This window comes from Erinaceus europaeus, chromosome 2, assembly GCF_950295315.1.
Source record: "Erinaceus europaeus chromosome 2, mEriEur2.1, whole genome shotgun sequence".
NCBI classification, from domain to species: domain Eukaryota; kingdom Metazoa; phylum Chordata; class Mammalia; order Eulipotyphla; family Erinaceidae; genus Erinaceus; species Erinaceus europaeus.
This window is the reverse complement of record NC_080163.1, coordinates 30305237-30324214: the sequence shown is the minus strand read 5'-3', so window position 1 is coordinate 30324214 and position 18978 is coordinate 30305237. Positions and strand designations below refer to the sequence as shown.

The 18978-nt window shown below is 38.0% G+C and overlaps 1 protein-coding gene across 5 annotated transcripts in view; it reads left to right on the top strand.

Annotated features, from left to right (window-relative positions):
- Positions 1 to 672: 672 nt before the first annotated feature.
- C2H5orf63 (chromosome 2 C5orf63 homolog) overlaps positions 673 to 18978 on the top strand; it is a 30174-nt gene continuing 11868 nt past the window's right edge. Inside the window, exons 1-2 of one of the 5 annotated variants that reach the window (XM_060177524.1) lie at positions 673 to 903; positions 2071 to 2145. The gene's annotated coding sequence lies outside the window, so the exon portion shown is untranslated. Of the gene's footprint in view, positions 904 to 2038; positions 2146 to 17176; positions 17296 to 18978 lie in introns of those variants that run through there. The other 4 variants (XM_060177523.1, XM_016190149.2, XM_007527981.3 and 1 more) reach the window with 4 other exon arrangements.

Genomic DNA, 18978 nt, shown 5'->3' with positions numbered 1-18978 from the left:
TTAACCTTGGGCTACTCAAAAGTCTCCTGGCTTGTCTATCTGTATTCTGCATATATATATTCCAGCTCTTTCCCAAAGCTGAGTGATCTTTTCAGACAAACAAAAATTTCTATGGATGCTTATTGCACAAAGCCTTTGGGGCCTAGATTTTGTCCCCCCTCTTCAGCCTATCTCTACCTCTTTTCCTGACTCCCTCCATTTCTCAGTTTTATTAGGCAATCCAATGGCATTACCCATGTTGTGTTCCTCCAAGCCTATCCCTCCCCTAGGACTAGAAGGTTCTGCCTCTGACTCACTGAACCTAAATATCTAAATAAAAAATAAATAAAATAAAAGCCTAAATTTCTAAAATTAGAAAATATTCATCTTCTCATAGGTCCATATTCTCTCCTTTCAAAACACTTAGCCCAGTACCTGATGTCTTGACAACACGATTTTAGATTGAATAGACTAGACCTACCAGTTTAGCTCAGCCTGGACCCAAAGGAGAAGGGCAGCAGTTAAACTAATGAATGGATGAATGCAGAGAAAGGTTGGGTTAGAATGATCAGTACATACATGACCATCACTGATTCAAAACCTGAGCCTATTAAATGGTTATTTAGTTGTCCTCAAATATGCGTTGCCACTTTTCATTGGCTTTAAACGGGTACAGTGTGTGAAGGGCAAGGGGGCCGGAGAAGCTCGATTTCGTGCATTTTTGCAACCCAGTCACCCTTCAGCTCTCATCTGAAATCCTGGAGACCAGAATCGCCTGGCTGCAGCAGGTTGGGGCGGAAGTGCTGGACGCGGGGAGGAGGCAGGGTCCCTGGAGAGGAAGTGCCTGGAGCCCCGGAAGTAGCTACTTAGGCATCGGAGACCCAGGTGATTGTGGGTGGTCGGTCACCTGCACTGGCACGAGAGGTGGGTGATCTCTGCTTCGCCCCTCCCCCACTCGCTCTTAACGGGTGGCCCCTTCTCAGTGTTACAAGCGATCAGTTTAAACGTGCTTCTAATTGAACCCAGAGCCATAAATAATTCTTGGACTACGGAGGGTGGAGAAACGCCATAGAGAGAGAGTGCTTTGCTCAGAAGTCAGTGCAATAAGCAGGCAGAGGATGGCAGTTTTTAAAGAGGAAACAGAAAAAGAAAGAAAAAAAGAACCCGTCATGCTTGTTCCCTCAATTCACAAATGCACGGGTTGGTCCTGGGTTTAATTGAATTCTGTGAAGTGGCAATATAATCTTGCTTGGCAAACCGCTGAGATGATTGCCTTTTTAAACAAATATTTTTGAGCAGCCATGTTGACCTTTAATTGAGAGTGAAAAGAATGAAAGGTGCAGTAAGGGACATTGTAAGTACTAGGGGGCTGCCTACCCAAGCTATTTGGATCTCCTCTCTGTGCTCTTGGGCAAAAGCAACTTTCTGGATGCTGAAAATGAGAGAATAAATCAGAGATTGCACAATTCTCAGCAAACACTTAGCCATATCATTCACCCCTGGTAAACAGAAGCTCGTACAAATTTTTAACAAATCCAAAAGTAGAAAAATCCTAACTAAATTGTTAATGAACAGACAAGTACCTTTTTTAAAGCTGACTATCAAGAGTTTGTTTTTGTTGTTTGGTTGTTTGTTTTGTTTTGTTTTGTTTTTGGCCTGGTTGATCTTTACTCTTTTTTTTTTTAAGTTAAGTTCATAACTTTAAAGTTTAGAGCATTAAAAATAATCTTAATATGGTGTAGCTTGATTCCAAGATTCTCAGCAACTCCAGGACAAGGATAGTAACTAAAATTGGTTACAGCCCCTCTTCTGCCATAACCAGGTGTCCTTGGTTCAGCACTGCTAGAGCCTTGTCGCAGTGTCTGTGATGCTGCGCAGCTAGACATAACTTTTAAAAACCACAGTTTTCTCATTTAGTGATTATTGAAGGGATAGTTGGTAAAAATGCATATGAAGTGCTCTAACATTATCTGTAGCTGCGTACATTGAGATTTAAAACACTTAGAGAAAAGAGTTGTGCCCTGGAAATACTAATTATAATAACATTGGGACAAGGCAGAATTAATCATGGTTCTGTGGGAAATGGCATAGCCTAATAACCGGAGTCCTGCTTTGCTGAAGAATTGCCTGGAACCTGAAAGGCCCTGTTGTCAAAAATTAAGATTGGTGAGTAGACAGAATTCTCACATTTTCTTTCTTCATACCTGCAGTGGTAGTTATCTGGCAAGGAAGGATCAATATTTTTTTCTCCATCAGAGGAAAGTGTGGCTTTTTTTTTTTTTTTTTTTTTTAGATGCACTGATGGCTGGTAAGTTCATAGAAATGAGGATTTTTCCAACCTGGGGAATTTATTGAATTGTATGTCTTTTTCTTCTAGATGCCGAGATCTGTCATACTAGTGAGTACCCAGAGGAAATGTGGAAATTTGCCTTCAAAAATAAGTTATTTTCATTATTAAAGTTTTTGCACTTCATGTACTCTAGCTGGCTAATGCATTCAGTTTACTCTACTGCCAGGCCACGTATATAAGTAGGACCTAGAGGTAATCTTGTACAAGTAGTGAGGTCTCTTTTATGCCTTTATTTTAAATCTAATTTTAATTTGCTTTCTTCAAAGAGTGTACTTTAGAGGAAGCCAAAAGCCAGCTGGAATAGTTCCTGTTTTAATCTTGTTTGCAGTTATTTTTAAGGATCAAAAACCGGCTGGGTCAGAGATGTGTATTTATACAAGTAGCAGAGACTAGGTGAGCGTCCCTCGTAGCAAGTTTTAGAGACAAAAACATATCAGGAAGGAGATACAAAGTAAAAAATATTGGCTAAGATTCACAACAGGTATTATATGACTTCTTCCCCATTGCAGTCACAGCCATGGGGAGATGCTACTGAAAACATTTCTTTTAAACCAGTCCTTACCAAAGTTTCCAGAGATAGAAGAAAACTTGTATTTTAAGAAAGTATCTCCAGGGGCTGGTCGGTGGCACACTGAGTAGAATGCACAGAATACCATGAACCCTTGTATTCACACTCCTGTTCCCCCTCCAGTGGGGGAAAAGCTTGACAAGTTGTTTAGCAGTGCTGTAGTCATCTCTTTTTATTTTTACTTTCATTTTTTTCATTTTATTTATAAAAAGGAAACACTGACAAAACCATAGGATAAGAGGGGTACAACTCCACACAGTTCCCACCACCAGAACTCCAGATCCCATCTCCTCCCCTGATAGCTTTCCTATTCTTTAACCCTCTGGGAGAATGAATCCAAGGTGGGATGCAAAAGGTGGAAGGTCTGGCTTCTGTAATTGCTTCCCCACTGAACATGGGCATTGGCAGGTCGATCCATACTCGCAGCCTGCCTCTCTCTTTCTCTAGTGGGGCCAGGTTCTGGGGAAGCAAAGCTCCAGAACACATTGGTGGGGTTGTCTGTCCAGGGAAGTCTGGTTGACATCATGCTAGCTTCTGGAACCTGGTGGCTGAAAAGAGAGTTGACATATAAAGCCAAACAAATTGTTGAATAATCATGAACCTAAAGGCTGGAATAGTGCAGATGAAGAGTGTGTGTGTGGGGGGAGGGGTCTCCATTTTGTAGATAGCTAGTAGGCATATTTTAAGTTATATTCCAAAAGGCTTTGACTATGCTAGTTTTTTTTTTCTTTTTTTCTCCTGAGCCTGAAATCTGATATGCAAGTGGATCCAAGTTATTGTCTGGGGAGATGATGTCATGGCTGGAAAAAGGACCAGAAAGCTGGATCAGGGAAGAGATCAGGGCTCCCAAATATGGGAAAGGTGTATAAATATTAGTAACTGTAAACCCCATCGATTTGATGTGATCTGGGACTCATATTCAGTTTAGAAGCCTATGTGACTTCTGCATCCCTGTAGTTCTGAGCTCACGTTCTGTGGTCATGAGTAGGAACACTCCAAGCTGCCCCAATATCAGAACCCATCTTCCTCAGGTGTAGCATAGAGTATGTTGTCCAGCCTCCCTTCAGAGGATGGAACATTGTCTACCATTGTTGATTCAAGTTGAGGATAAGGTCCTATGGGGGGGGGGGGGGGGCCACAAAGGGGTCTATTTTGTTGTTCCTGATAGAGTCATCTCTTTTTCTATTCCTCTCATGCCTCTCTGTCTCCTTTATTTCTCTCTGTCTTTATGAGGAAGAGACAGAGAGAGAGGAAGAAAGAGAGAGAATGGCTGCCAGTATATGTGGTATGTGCCCCTCAGCTACAACCCTCCTGGCTAAATAAATAAAAAGGAAATATTCATCTCCAAAGATTTCAGATTATTTCACAGGCAACATCAAGTAAAAGCTATTGGCTTCACTACTGTAATACTGTATTATTGATATTTGTTTGTAAATCTCCTCCGAGCTTGCTAATCCTTAATGGCAGGGAAATTATCTTAATTGTTCTATATTTCCAGTAACTGCCACAGTGTCTGGCACATTTCAAGCACTCAGTACATGGTGTAGAAATGAAAAGGCAGTGTCCCTAAGGGAGATAAGATGTACAAAGACAGTGAAAACATCATGTGTAATGCAACTCAATAGGGAAAAAGATACAAGGCCATAGCTCTGGGGAAGGGCATATTTGAGAATCCATAAATGGTCACCTTTCAAGGAGATCTGGCATGATCAGCAGTGGGACCTTTATTATAGTGAATGAAATATAGAAACTGAAAGGATCCAGCAACCCAATCTTCACCCTCTTTCCAGACCTGCCAAGCTTCTCCACCCAAACATTGTTGAGTAAATATTTGAAGAATATCCCATTTGAAGGTATACCAACCCATTAGCTTACTGAGGGCACTTATATCTTGGTTTGGTCCTGCCTTAAGGATAGAAGGAAGACCTATATATAGTGACTATTTTAAGGTGAGCTGCCCAAATAATACTGAAGGAAAGCCACAGTCATCTCTTCTTCTTTACACTTTCTAAAGAAATGAAAATTGATAACCTTTTGTGTTGTAATTGGGCAGGTATGTGTTAGATGTTTCTTTCTTTTTTTGTTTTGTTCGTTTTATTTTTTTTCCCCTCTATTGCCCATGGGATTGCAGCAGAAACAAGAATGTTCCTACTGGAAACAAATGAACTTCCCCTCATTGTTTCAGTATTTTTTTTCCTATTAATCATGAAATAATAGGAACTGGCTTCTTATTTAGTCAGAAGATGTGAGATTGAATTGCTTTATTTTTTAATGTTTTTTTCCACCTGGATAAGAGACAAAAAAAGATACAGAGAAGGAGAGAGATCTGCAGTACTGCTTCACTGCTTGAAGCTTCCTCCTGCAGGTGCGGTGGGGGGCAACTTAAACCCAGCTCTTTGTGCATGGTATAACATGTGCACTCTACCAGGTGAACCACCACCTGGCCTTAACTCTTCATTTCTTAGAACATGGGGTCTTGGAGTCAGCCAAGAAAAAGGATACTATTACTTAATAGAAATTCAGTCAGCTGAAGCAGTTTAGAAATAAGATGTGGAAAAAAAAGAAAGATCTAAATCAGCTGCATTTCTCTAGTTCTCAAAATGAAATTAATCTGAGTCTTCTTAGATTTAGAGATCAGAACATCGTTCTTATGGTAAGAGAATTCTGCCAGTGAAACTTGAAACTGGCCTAATTCCCTCCATCCATAAATTAAGCCTTAAAGAAAATACAGGTTACTGGGTAGACTATGAGGATTAATATACAAACCTTTGTAAAATTTCTTAGTAGAGAAGGCGTTAAGCCTGGCGTTCCCTTTTAGTTCTGGAAATCTTTCATTTATTTCACTATGCATAAAAATGAATCATTGTTTAAGGAGAAAATACAGAGAAATGAACAAAAATGCAGGATGAATGTCATTGGTTAAATATTATACTTTATCATTAAGAGAAAAGAACCTCCAAAGTCACTTCCTAGTTCTGAAATACTGACATATTCCATTACCGTGGTTAAATAAGAAATAGAATTGAGAAGACTTAGATTTTCACATAACTAAGAGTTGCTGAGGTCTAATCTCACAAATGGATGGTTCTCAGTATTCAGACTGAGCACTAAGCACCCATGGGCCTACATACATGTTTTGGCACCACAAGTTCAAGAAATTCCCCTTTAGAAGTTTCAAAGCTATTGTTCCAAAGTGGCTAAATATGAATGAAACATATCTGAGGCTGTAAATGATCATGATGCTAACTTGTCCTCTTTGGCAAGAAGAATTGGAAATGATGGAGTGTTAGTGAAGAATGGAAGACATTTCCTAAATAGATGGATTCTGAATTGCAAACAGTTGCTTTTGAAAATGGGCTTGTGTGCTTTTTAAATAGCAAGGATACTGACATAACTAGTGGGTAGACTAAGATGTTTTAATGAAATTGTCTTCTTTCTGGGTCAGTATTCAAGTATCATAGTTATCTTCCAAAGGAATGGATTATTTTGTTTAAGAAGGATAATATAGAAAAGAGTCTGCATAATTCTTTAGGCACTTTATTCCCAGCCCTTGAACTAGAATGATTTTTACCCTCGTCTTAATTCTGTCTTTATGGAATGAAGGAATTTTCAAATTGGTTTTTAAACTCTATTAAGTCTTCACGTATGATATAACCCAACCGCATTATTCAGGTTTTCTTGGCTTTCAGGAACATCTTTGAAGTCATTATGTTGTAATTGCACTGAACATTGTTGCACATTTTGAATTCAGAATATGCCTGTCTGGCTCTAGGCCAGATGCTGAGTTGGTGTCTTTGGGGCTGAAGATAAGGGGAATCCCTCATGCAATGTTTCCAAGTTCAATTATATCAACAGGAATTGAATTAGTCTGGTCTCCTCTTTGGACATCGGGCTGCTAGAATTGGATGTACAGTAGAAGTTAATGTTCTTGATTAGCATCTTCATTTTTTCCCCATTTGAATATTTTTCTAGAAACCCTGCTCTGAAATTTTCATGTACATTAACCCCATTACTTGTAGACTCTCCTTAAGCCATGATCTGAAATGTATAACTGTTAAGAAGGTACAAAGATTTTAAAACAAAATCTTGCTTGCACTAAACATTCCTCTCCCTTTCCACTTCACATTTGTCAGCTTGCTATAAATCTAGGCAAATGGTGGGGCTTCTGGGGATGGAGAATGCCAAAAATTACTAGGATCTGTCATTAAAGTTATTTTTATAGCATTGCTGTAATAAGTTAGACAATGCATTATAAGGCTCATTTCTGTCTCAGGTGTTAAGACATCTATGAGATGAATATCTAGCCACTCTGATGTTATCTTCTCCATTTGCTTACTGGGCCCTTTTTGACACCATGACTTTCCAACTATAATTGAACATCTACAGGAGTGAGTTTGTGATGAGCAAGCACTTTTATACATTTACCCAGATAGATCTATGTGTGAATTTTAGTTATCTCTAAGTAGCCTGGTAATGTAGGTTCCTACAGGGAAAAAAAAAAAAAAACACTACTGCAAGGAAAGGAAAAATATATATATATATATGCATTTCTTTAGTGTGTGGTTTTTTTCTTTCCTTATCAGGGGTATATATGATACCAAAACCTACATGCACTGTTATTCTGGGTGTCTATAAATTGACAAAATAAAAATTAGTGGCAGCACTTCCATTTTAATTAATGAAATTCCTTTCCTTTGCAGTCTATCCTTCATCCTACCACTATATCAGCCTTCCAACATGCTTAATTGATCTTGTTCAAAATCCTTCAGTGGGTCCCATCAGTTCAGACAGCATTCCTACATTATCTTTGAGTCTAACCCCAATTTCAGAATATTTTTCCCTTTTCTCCTTTCTTTCTTCTTTTCTTTCTCTCTTTCTCTCTTTCTTCCTTTCTTCCTTTCTCTCTTTCTTGCCACCAGTGTTGTAGCTGGAGTTTGGTCCATGTACACCAGTGGCTTTTTTATCCCCATATGATAGAAAGAAGTTGAGAGAAAAAGAGGAGATAGAGAGAGAGAGAAAAAAAAAAAAAAAGAGGGGCACCTGCGGCATTGCCTCACTGCTCATGAAGCATTCCTCCTGCAGGTGGGGACTGAGGGTTTGATCTCAGATCATTGCACATGGCAATGTGTGCTTAACTGCATTTGCCACTCACTGTCCAGCCACTGATCTTTTTTCTACACATCAAAATCCTAAATGATTTAGGATCCTTTTCTTAGGAAACTATCTCCAATCTCAGTCCACAGTGCTCCTCCTTTTTCTTGCATTTAAACTTACCCATTAGGTAGCACTTAATTTCTTCTGTCTTTACATGTACATGTACATCTATACATGTCTTCTGACTAAACTTTTTTAGCTCCTCATTGGTTGGAACCATCCTTTATTCATTTTTAACCATTCTGTACTTCCTGCTGTAGAACAAATGAGTGACTGACATCATTAATTTACTACTCACTGTGAAAGTTAACATAATTGAAAATAATTCCAATTCCATTAAGAATTTAATTATTGGGCCAGCAAGATAGACCACCTGCATAGTGTGTCTGCTTTGTCATGAGCATATCTTAGGGTTCACCCTGGTCCCAAGCACACTGGCGGAAGTTCTGGTACTATGCTGTCTTTCCCTTTCTTCCTCTTTCTCTCTGTCACTCTCTGAAAGAAAAAAAAAAGTTGATTCAGAATGGTGAAATCCCAAATCCCAGCAAAGGGGTGTGTATGTGCAATGGGGGGAGGGGGTTGAAAAAGGGAGGAAGGGGGGGATTGAACTGCTTTATTCTAAATCCACTAAAAAAAAATAATAAAAAGCCTATTATCTTTGTTGCTTATAGCTAGCATGTGGAGTTGATTTCTCCACATAAGAGTTCTATTTTGAGGGAAATGAATAGGCTAAATGTCAAGCATGAAAAAGAAACTACTTAGGGGCTAGGTGAGGGTGGATAGCATAATGGTTTTACAAAGAGATTCTGATGACTGAGGCTCTGAGTTCCCCAGTTCAACCCCCAGCACCACCATAAGCCAGAGGTGAGCAGTACTCAGGTTAAAAAAAAAGAAAAGAAAAGTAATGACTTGATTTTACTGAGAATTGGAAGGAATTGAGATATGGGGTCAGAGTGTGTGTACTAAATAGTGAATATGTAAATGCTATGTATCCTCAGTGAAACTGTACTCTCACTGAATAGGTAAAAGCCCATACTTTATGAAGTTCAAGAACTTTTTTTTTTTGCAAGGCAATGTATTGAATATAAATTAACTTAGTACCGATTAACTATAAGAAGTTAAATAAAGACATATAGATACTTGGAAATTCCACAGTCATGGAAATAATTTCAAAGAAAATAAAATAGATTTTGTCGCTAGGCACTGAAGTGACCAGTTACTCCTTTATGAGGTTGGTTCTCTACTGGTTTCTCTGCCATCTGTGTGGCAAACCTGTGAGAACTAAAATTCAGACAGAAACTATAAGGGGAGTTGGGTGGTGGCACATCCGGTTGAGTCCATGTGTTATAATGCACATGGACTAGGGCTCTAGCCCCCAGTCCCTACCTGCAGGGGCAAAGCTTCACAAGTGGTGAAAGCAGTGTTGCAGGTGTCTGTCTCTCCCCCTTTCTATCACCCCCTTCCCTCTCAACTTCTGGCTGTCTCTATCCAATAAATAAATAAAAATAATTTAAGAAACTATAAGAAGCATGGTGGGTGTATAACGTGAGGGGTTGCTTCCTGCTCCCAGAGCTGAGTCATGTGGTAGGCCACCTACACCTAAACTCATGGGTCAGTGAGTTAGGGAGGATCAAATCAGCGCTCCAAACTGGGTAAAGCTGAGTACGAAGCCATGCATAAGAAGGCCTACAGGTGGGTGGTTACCTCAAGATCATTGTGGTAACATCTTATCTAGGTTGGTTCCATTTTCATGGCTTTGCGCTAGGCCAGGTCTTTAACTGACAAGGTTAATGTGCTGGGAAAACACCTGCAATTCCAATGATGCCATATGAGTAGGGGCCCCAATACAGGTTAGGCCCCTTATAGTCCCACTCCTGTTTCTGTTTCTGTTTTATATTTCATTCTAGTCCTACTTACCCCTTGGACTTGACACCTCAAACTGTCTCCTCAGATTTAAATTTTGGATATGCTGCATCTTCTTTTGTCACTCTTGGCTCCACACTTACACCAGGATTTCAGTCTGACTCCCATGTGTTTGAAAGAGAGAAGGAGGTTTGGACATATCTTACTGCCCAGAATCTTAGAAAAAGGTGTCTTTGTTATTTTGTCCGTAGACTAGGTAGAATGCAGGAACCAAAATAAGAGTAACCTTGTCTCATAAAGAAGCATTCAGGGGAGTCGGGTGGTGGCACAGCAGGTTAAGCGCAGGTGGCACAAAGTGCAAGGACCCGGTTCCAGCCCCCTGCTCCCCCCCTGCTGGGGAGTCACTTCACAGGCAGTGAAGCAGGTCTGCAGGTGTCTATCTTTCTCTTCCCCTCTCTGTCTTCCCCTCCTCTATCCAACAATGACTACATCTATAACCACAGCAATGTTAAACAAGGGCAACAAAAGGGAAAATAAATAAATAAATATAAAAAAGAAGCATTCAGTAATATAAAATATACATGCATACCCATGTGCATTTCTAGTTATCTGGATAAGATTAGGAACGTATACTTAGATGGTAGTGAATGTGAAATGGAGCGCTTAATATCTCACATGGTACAAATGACTAAACAGAAGCCTTGAGCTTCTCTTTATGGGAAATAAGTTCAGTGATAGCTACATAATAGTGTTTGGGTAATGTCAACTCAGCATTAAATTTGCATTATACTCATGTGAAGAAGTTTTAACATTACCTGTTAATAACCAAGGTGGTACCTGGGTTTATATAGATTTTTTTCTTTTATTTTGCACATGAACCAACAGTGCAGCTTGCTGATGAGGAATCGTGTGAGCCAAAGGATTCTTTGAATAAAAATTCTGGTCAGTGAAGGTCAGTTTCTCTACTCAAGCGAGAAAAATGTTGTTTCCCTTCTAATCAGACACACAGTGTTTGAAGAATTCAGGAACGCCACATAAATAAGTGATGTGCAGCCATAACCTGGGTGGCTCCTCATGCAAGAAATGAATAATCCTTAATAAAGGCTCAAATGACCCTGGCTTCTTTCTCTACTGTAATCAGTTGCTTTAATGGTATGCCTTTCAGTGCTCTGCAGGGAAAATACTATAATGTTATCTTCCTTATCTTGCTTCAAGAAGGATTGAATTGGTCCAATCAGTCCCTCCCCCCATGTTGTATTTGATTGTACCATAAAGAGCACTGAAGTAAGCCTTCGTTTTGTTGAAAAACCTGTGTTCTCTTTTAGGGGAATCCATGCCTCTGAGTAGCGCTGAACTTAAAACAGCAGGGGTCGCCATCTTTATTATGGACCATGGAATTTGTTTTAGGAACATCCTAAATCCAGGCTATGCCTTTTGCTGCTGCTGCTTCTGCTTCTGCTTCTGCTTCTGCTTCTGCTTCTGCTTCTCCTTCTCCTTCTCCTTCTCCTTCTCCTTCTCCTTCTCCTTCTCCTTCTCCTTCTCCTTCTCCTCCTTATCCTTCTCCTTCTTCTCCTTCTCCTTCTTCTTCTTCTTTTTCTTTATGTCTGTAACAAAGGTGACCCAACTGTGCTTCTTTCATTTTATACACATAGTTTTTATTTATATCACAGAAGCATATAAAAATATGGAGAGAAAAATGTATCTGCATGTAGTGAGGACACACATTTCATGAGCAGACTTGGTGACTTAATCAAAAAGGCTCTTTCAGTCATGAGCTAACAGGAAGAGACCACCTGTTGTCTGTCTGTCTGTCTGTCTGTCTCTCTCTGTGTGTGTGCGTGTGCGTGTGTGTGTGTGTGTTTAATAATGCTGAGATACTGTTCAAAAAATAATAGAGCTACTGAAAATGTCATAATAACAGAATAGCCCATATTAAGATTTTACTTCAAGAAGGCAATGATTCAGTGAAAGTGACATTGATAGCAATGGTATTAGGGTCTACAAATTACTAAAATACTCTAAGAAGGATACTATAGAGTACCAGTTGGAGTGTGTTATTTTACATTTTACTTTTTAGTTTTTTTAATAAATGGACTTTTCTTAAAAACTTTAACCTTAGTATCTTACTCCTGTGTATCAGAAGTATAGGCAGAGTTTTCTTAAGTCAGATTCTAACATAATTTTAATATAGTGCTCACAAAGAAATAAGTTAACAATATGTTAAAATACATATGCCTGGGTGGAGGGTAGATAGCATAATGGTTATGCAAATAGATTCTTATGCTCCAAAGTTCCAGGTTCAATCCTCAGCACCACCAGAAGCCAGAAGTGAACAGTGCTCTGATTATATATATATGCCTTTGGGCATTTGAAAAATATGCAGGAGTAAGATTACATAATTATAATGATTTTTTTTTCTTTTAGAAAACGATCTGCAGGATTTTTGTTGCCATGGGGTACATTTACCAGAGATAGGTATCAACATTTACCAGAGATAGGTATCAATACATTTCACTAAATCATTCTCTTAATTAAACATAGAGACTTAGAATCCTAACCACCCCCAATAAGTCATCTTTCTTTACTGCTTCTAAGTCCCTGAATCTGTTGTGACAGAATATAGTCCATTAAGGATTCACCCTGTGTTGTACTTTGCTTTGTTTCTTAGGTCCCACCTGTGAGAAATCTCATCAAGGATTCATCTTTTTCCTTCTGGTTTACTCAGCCCTACATAGTTCCCTCTAGTTCCATCCATGTTGCAGCAAATGAAAATGCCATCATTTCTTACAGCTGTATAGTATTCCATTGTTTATATATGCCACAATTTCTTTAACCACTCAGCTGCTATTGAATACCTGTGTTTTTTCCAAATGTTGAGGATTACAAATAGCACTACCATGAATGAGAGTGTGGACAGATCTTTTTGAATAAATGTCTTTATGTTTTTTGGATAGATACATATCCAAGAAAAGAACTGCTGTGCCATATGGTGGATTGATTTTTAATATTTTCAGGAATGTCCAAGCGGTTTTCCATAGGGACTGCACTAATTTGCATTCCCAGCAAGAGTATAGAAAGGTTCCCTTCTCTCCACATCCTTGTTAGCATTTGTTGTTTCTGTGCTTTTTGATGTAGGCCATCCTCCCAGGAGTGAGAAAGTGCCTTATTGCTGTTTTTGATTTGCATTTCTCTGACAACCAGTGTTTTTTCATATGCCTTTGGATCTGGACATCTTTGGAGAAGTGTCCATTCACATTTTCCCCTATTTTTAGTTAGGTTTTTTTGTTGTTATTGTCCTTCTGTTTTTGTTGTTCATTTTGGTTTGGTTTTTGTTAGTACGTTTATGTGGTCTTAATATATCTTAGTTACTAACCCTTTGTCTGAATATGTCATGTAAATCTCTTTTCCCATTCTGTATGAATCTTTGGTGCTAGTTCCTTGTGCTCTGCAGAAGCTTTTCAACTTGATACAGTTTTGCTAGTTTAACTTTTATATTCCTTATTGTTGGGCTCAAGACTTCAAAGACATTTCCAAAGCAGTTATCTTAGAATGTTCTGCCAATGTTTTCTTATATGTATTTTATGGTTTCTGGTCTAACATCTGTCTCTTTCATCAGTTTTGAGTTGACATTTGTACCCAGTGATCTGTGGTGGTCCTATTTCACTCTTCTGTAAGTGGTCACCCAGTTTTCTCAACTCCATTTATTAAAGAGACTTTCTTTTTTCCATTGAATGTTCTGGATCCCTTCATCACGAATTGACTGTCTATAAATATAAGAGCTTTTTTTCTAGACTCTCAATTCTATTCCATTGATGTGAGTGCCTACTTTTGTCCCAGTGCCACACAGTTTTGGTTGCTGTAGCCTTGTAATACAGTTATAACCAAAAACTGAGATGCTGCCACTCTAATTTTTCTCAGCCTTTCCTAGTTCCAGATGAACTCCTGTAGCATATGTTCTATTGCTTTGAGAAATTCATAGGGATTTTTATAGGAATTAGATGAGGCAAAGGAGGTAACTATCATTTTTTACCGGTGAGTATCACACTATGTATATATACCACAACTTTCTTAGCCACTCATCTGCAGTGGGCCTATTTCCCACATTGTTGAACATCTAAGTTGCTTCCAAGTTCTGACTATTACACCAATATACTGCTATGAACATAGGTATACATAGATCTCTTTGGATGGGTGTGTTTATTTCCTTTGGATATATCCCCAGGAGAGGAATTGTCAAGTCATTGGGTAGGTTCATTTCTAGTTTTCTGGGAATTCTCTGGACTCCTCTCCAAAGGGGGTGGGCCAATTTATTTTCCTACCAGCAGTGTAGAAGAGTTTCTTTACCCCCCAAATCTCTCCAATATTTGTTGTTATTGTCCTTTCTATTATATGACATTCTCACAGGAATAAAGTGGTATCCCATTGCTGACTTTATTTGTACTTTACTGATAGTGAATTTGAGCATTTTTTCATATGTCTGTTGGCCATTTGGATCTCATCTTTGCTGAAGATTCTGTCTATATTCTCTCTCCATTTTGGATGAGGTTATTTGTTTTTGTGTTTGAGTTTGGTGACCTCTTTATGTCTTTTTTATTATTAGTCTTTTGTCTGATATATGGCATCTGTTTTGGTGGTGACTCCTTTTGCTGCACAGAAGCTTTTCAGTTTGATGTAGTCTCGGTTTATTTTTATTTTTGTTTTCCTTGTAATTAAACTTGAGTCATCAAAGATATCTTTAAAATGTGGGTTGAAAAGAGTTGTTGATGTTTTCCTCTAAATATTTGATGGTTTCTGATCTAAAATCCAGATCCTTCATGCATTTGAACTTTACTTTTGTGAAAGATGAAGTGTAGTGGTCTAGTTTCATTTTTCTGCACACTTAAACCCAATTTTCCCAACTCCAATTTTTCAGAGACTCTCTCCATTTAATATTTTGAGACTTCTTGTAAAAAATTGGATGTGCCTAGGTGTAGAGGCCTCTCTCTTTGTTCTTGTTAATCTGGCTAAGGGTTTGTCAATTGTGTTTAGCCTTTTGAAGAACTAACTTTTAGTTTCATTTGTCTGTTGGTATGCTTCTAATTCTGCTTCTAAAAACCCCTTCTATTTCATTGGTTTAATCCCCCCTGCTTAACACTGTATTCTATTTACATAACCATTGTTAACTAAGCACTACCCTGCCTGCAGGGTATTGGTTTAATCCCCACTGGTTCATGATGTCTTTTTGCTCCACCCCCTCTCGTAATACACCCTGATTTGCACCAGTCACTTTTCACTCCACCCTCTCTACATCACATCCTGTTTCCACACTACTTGGCAAGTATATATATAAGGACAGGATTGTGATTATAGTTAGTTTAGATAGCTTAGATTGTGCTGCATTCCACATGAATAAAGAGATACTGCGTATAGCTCAGCCATGAGTCTCTGGTTGTCTGTCTGCCGCCCATGAAGCCAGCCCAGCATTTGTCTTTTATTTTTTTGTTTTTAGTGTTTTTCATTAGTGTCCTAATTTTTATTATTTTCCTCATTCTACTTACTTTAGGTTTCTCCTGTTTTTCTTTTTATCCTTCATGTGTGATGTCATTATTTACTTGAGCTCTTTCTTGTTTTCTGATATTGGCTTGCATTGTTATAAACTTCCTCTTAGTATTGTTTTTGCTGTGCCTTATATATTCGGATAATTCATGTCCTAATTTTCATTTGTTTTGAGGAAAATTTTAATGTCCTCTTTTATTGTTTCCTTAACTCAGAAGTAGTTTAGAAACATACAGTTGAGTGTCCATATTTGGAGGTAGGGCTTGTCTTTCTTTTTGTCATTGATAGCTGTTTAATTCTGATGTATCTCTTCTGTTCTATTAATAGTTGTTTTATATGTTTCAGTGCCCCCTCATTTGGTACATAGGTATTTATAAGAGTTTTATCACCTTGGGTAATGAGTCTATATAACATCTATGCATATCTATTGTTTTACCTATCTTAAAATTTTCTATGCTGGACATATGACTGTTCCTGCTTTCTTTCATGGCCCATTAGCTTGTATTATCATTTTCCAACCTTTCAAGTTGACCTATATGTGTCCTGCCAAGTTAAATGGGTTTCCTATAAGCAGTACATGAATAGGTTGTTTCCTAATCCACCTTATTCACCTAGTGAATCCATTCTCTTGATCTTAAATGAAATTATGAATTAAGAGAATTTAGTGTCATTATCTTATCTGGCTATTGAGTGTTCTTGTAGTTTTTCTGGTTGGTTTATGAGTACAAATCTCTTTAAAATTTTGCATAGGGCAGATTTAGTAGTGATAGATTCCTTCAGTTTTTGCTTCTTCACAAAACTCTTTATCCCTATCTCCAATGTAAATGAGAGTCTAGCAGGGTAAAGAGCCCTTGGTTGGAAATCTTTCTCATTGAACACTCTATATAAACATCCTGGTCTTCTTTTCTGGCCATTAGAAATTCTGTAGAAAAATCTGCTGATAATATACATTTTAAGTAACCTTTGTTTTTCTCTTGTTGCCCTTAGGATTTTTGCCTTATCCTTAGAGTGCATAATTTTAATTATAATATGTCTTGGTGTGGCTAGATTTGGGTGTAATTTGTGTGCCACTCTTTACATTTATGTATCTTGCCCTTTCTTCATTTGGGGAAAGTTCTCAGCTATTATCTCCTCCTGTACCTGTTCTTCCCCTTTCTCATTATCTTCTTCTGTAACACCCATGATGTATATGTTACTGTCTTTAATATTGCCTCATGAATCTTTAATGATGTTTTCAATGTCTCTTGTTTTCTTTTCTTTCTTTCTTCCTTTCTTTCTTTCCTATTTCCTATTTAATGTTCTCTACCTCAAGCTTATTTATCTGATTTTCAGGCTCTGTAATTCATTGCATCTCAACTGTATTCTTTAGCTCAGCTACTATGGCCTCTAGTTTACTCTGACATTTAATTAAGCTACTGTTGTCACTAATTCAGCTGCCATGGCCCTTAATCCTTTGTTTTCTGTTTCAATTTGTCTTGTGATTCACTCATTGTTTCTCCATTCTTGGAATTTTCTAGCACTGGCTCCTTTATTTCTCTGAGCAAGTTGAGGACTAATGTATTGAAATCTTTTTCAGAGGACTTATATATCTTCTCTGTATTTGAGGATTTTTCAGGGTTTTTGTCTTGACCACTTGGTGAAGGTGTTTTCTTCTTTATCTTTTTTCAATTTCTTTATTGGGGGGGGGTAATGGTTTACAGTCGACAGTAAAATACAATAGTTTGTACATGCATAATATTTCCGAGTTTTCCACATAATAAGGTGTCTTCTTCTGTCTCCCCATTATTACTTATTGTTTTTCATTGATAAATATTGAAGATCCTTCCTTGATTGGGCCTCAATAGAGGTGAGTTCTCTTTGGAATAAACTCTCTGCTATGATAGCTTGCTGTGGTGGAGCTGTTGTGATTATCTTGGGTTGAATGGGGGTCCTGCTCACCCAGATATTTAGCTAAGAAGAGGTGAAGATTGACTCTGGGCCCTCTAGAATGTCTGTCTGTAATGCATTTCTTAATAAACAAATGTGCCATGTTTAAGTTGCTAAATAGAATTTTAAATAATGTAAATGGAAAGTAACAGTGGAAATGAGAACTAGTTACAAATATAATGGTTGTAGCATCACTGAAGAATTAGTCTCTTATTTGGTTAAATAAATATTCCAGCAAAGTTGGAATGAATAGCAACTCTGTTTACTATGACAGGCTTTATTTGTCTTGGGTGCAACAAAAACCACATGTTGTATTTTGTCACATTTGAAATATTGAAGCAGATTTCCATTGTGAATATGAAATATTTTAAAAACCTTAATACTTCAGTCTCAACTCAGCTAGGTAAATGCACAAAGTCTTCTTTCCTTCACCAGCCAGACATCAGTAAATCTTAAATTCTTCCATCAAAAACATGTAGCTGTGGTTTACTATCCCAGTTATTATCTTCAGTCACTGCCATAGATGGTCTGATCCATCTTATTTCCAGGGGATATCTTTCTACCTATATTTTAACAATAAAAAAAATTATTGTCCTTTTTATCCCATGTAGTATAACATCTTTAACTTGGAATCCTTAGAGGCCAGGTGGAAGGGTGCCAATATTGGCATATGGCTTTATTAAAGCCAACAATGCAGAAATTTCTACCTTGGGCAAGCCCACTAACATTCTACTCCCAGTCTACCCCCACTTTATATCCTGTGTATGCACAAGCATGTATAGGAACTGTTGTATCCAACTACATTTATCTGTTGGAGTTGTTGATTCTGCTGAATTTATGAAAATATGTATAGCAGAGCTTAATACTTAATTGATAGTAGTAATACAACATATGTGTAATTGTTTAGATCTACTTCCCACCCTATGCTGATGCTGGGTTGAAAATCTTTACAAAATTTTCATCACATTCCTTTTTTATGCATTATCAGGATAATTTAGCAGAGAAACTTGAGCAGACTAACAGTTTAAGAATGAAGGAAGGAAAGAATATTCCATGGATCAGTATCATCTGTTTAACTTGTGGTCTTTAACTCTAATTTGATATAGATTGGTGTTTTTCTCTATAGTCACATGTCTGAAATAAATTTAAAGCTAATCTTATGCAGAAGAGTCTGGTCACCAGTGGAAATTAGCACTTAATTAATGTAGTCAGGCTCTTTGCAACAGAACAGAGGGAGTTTCTGGGTGGTGGTGAAGGGAACTGGGACCAGCTGCCATGCCCTGGCCTAGAGTTCTGTGGATATCCTGAGGAGCACTAACTCTTAGTGCTGACATAAGATATGCCCAAATACTGACCGCTGTACATACTGAGTGGCTATTTGAGTTAGAAGTGAAACTGAATAGGACAAGAAAAGCTCATCCTAGCACTGGTAACATTCAAACAAAAACTGAAACACCTACTACATGCCAGGTTAGTTGTGGATTCTCAGGAATACTGAAGCTATGAAGTAGCTTTTTCTGTAGAACTCACAGTGCAATAAAAGGACATATAAGTAAAGAACTAATTTTATATTGTTAAAAGTGTAAAAAAAAAAAGCTATCAG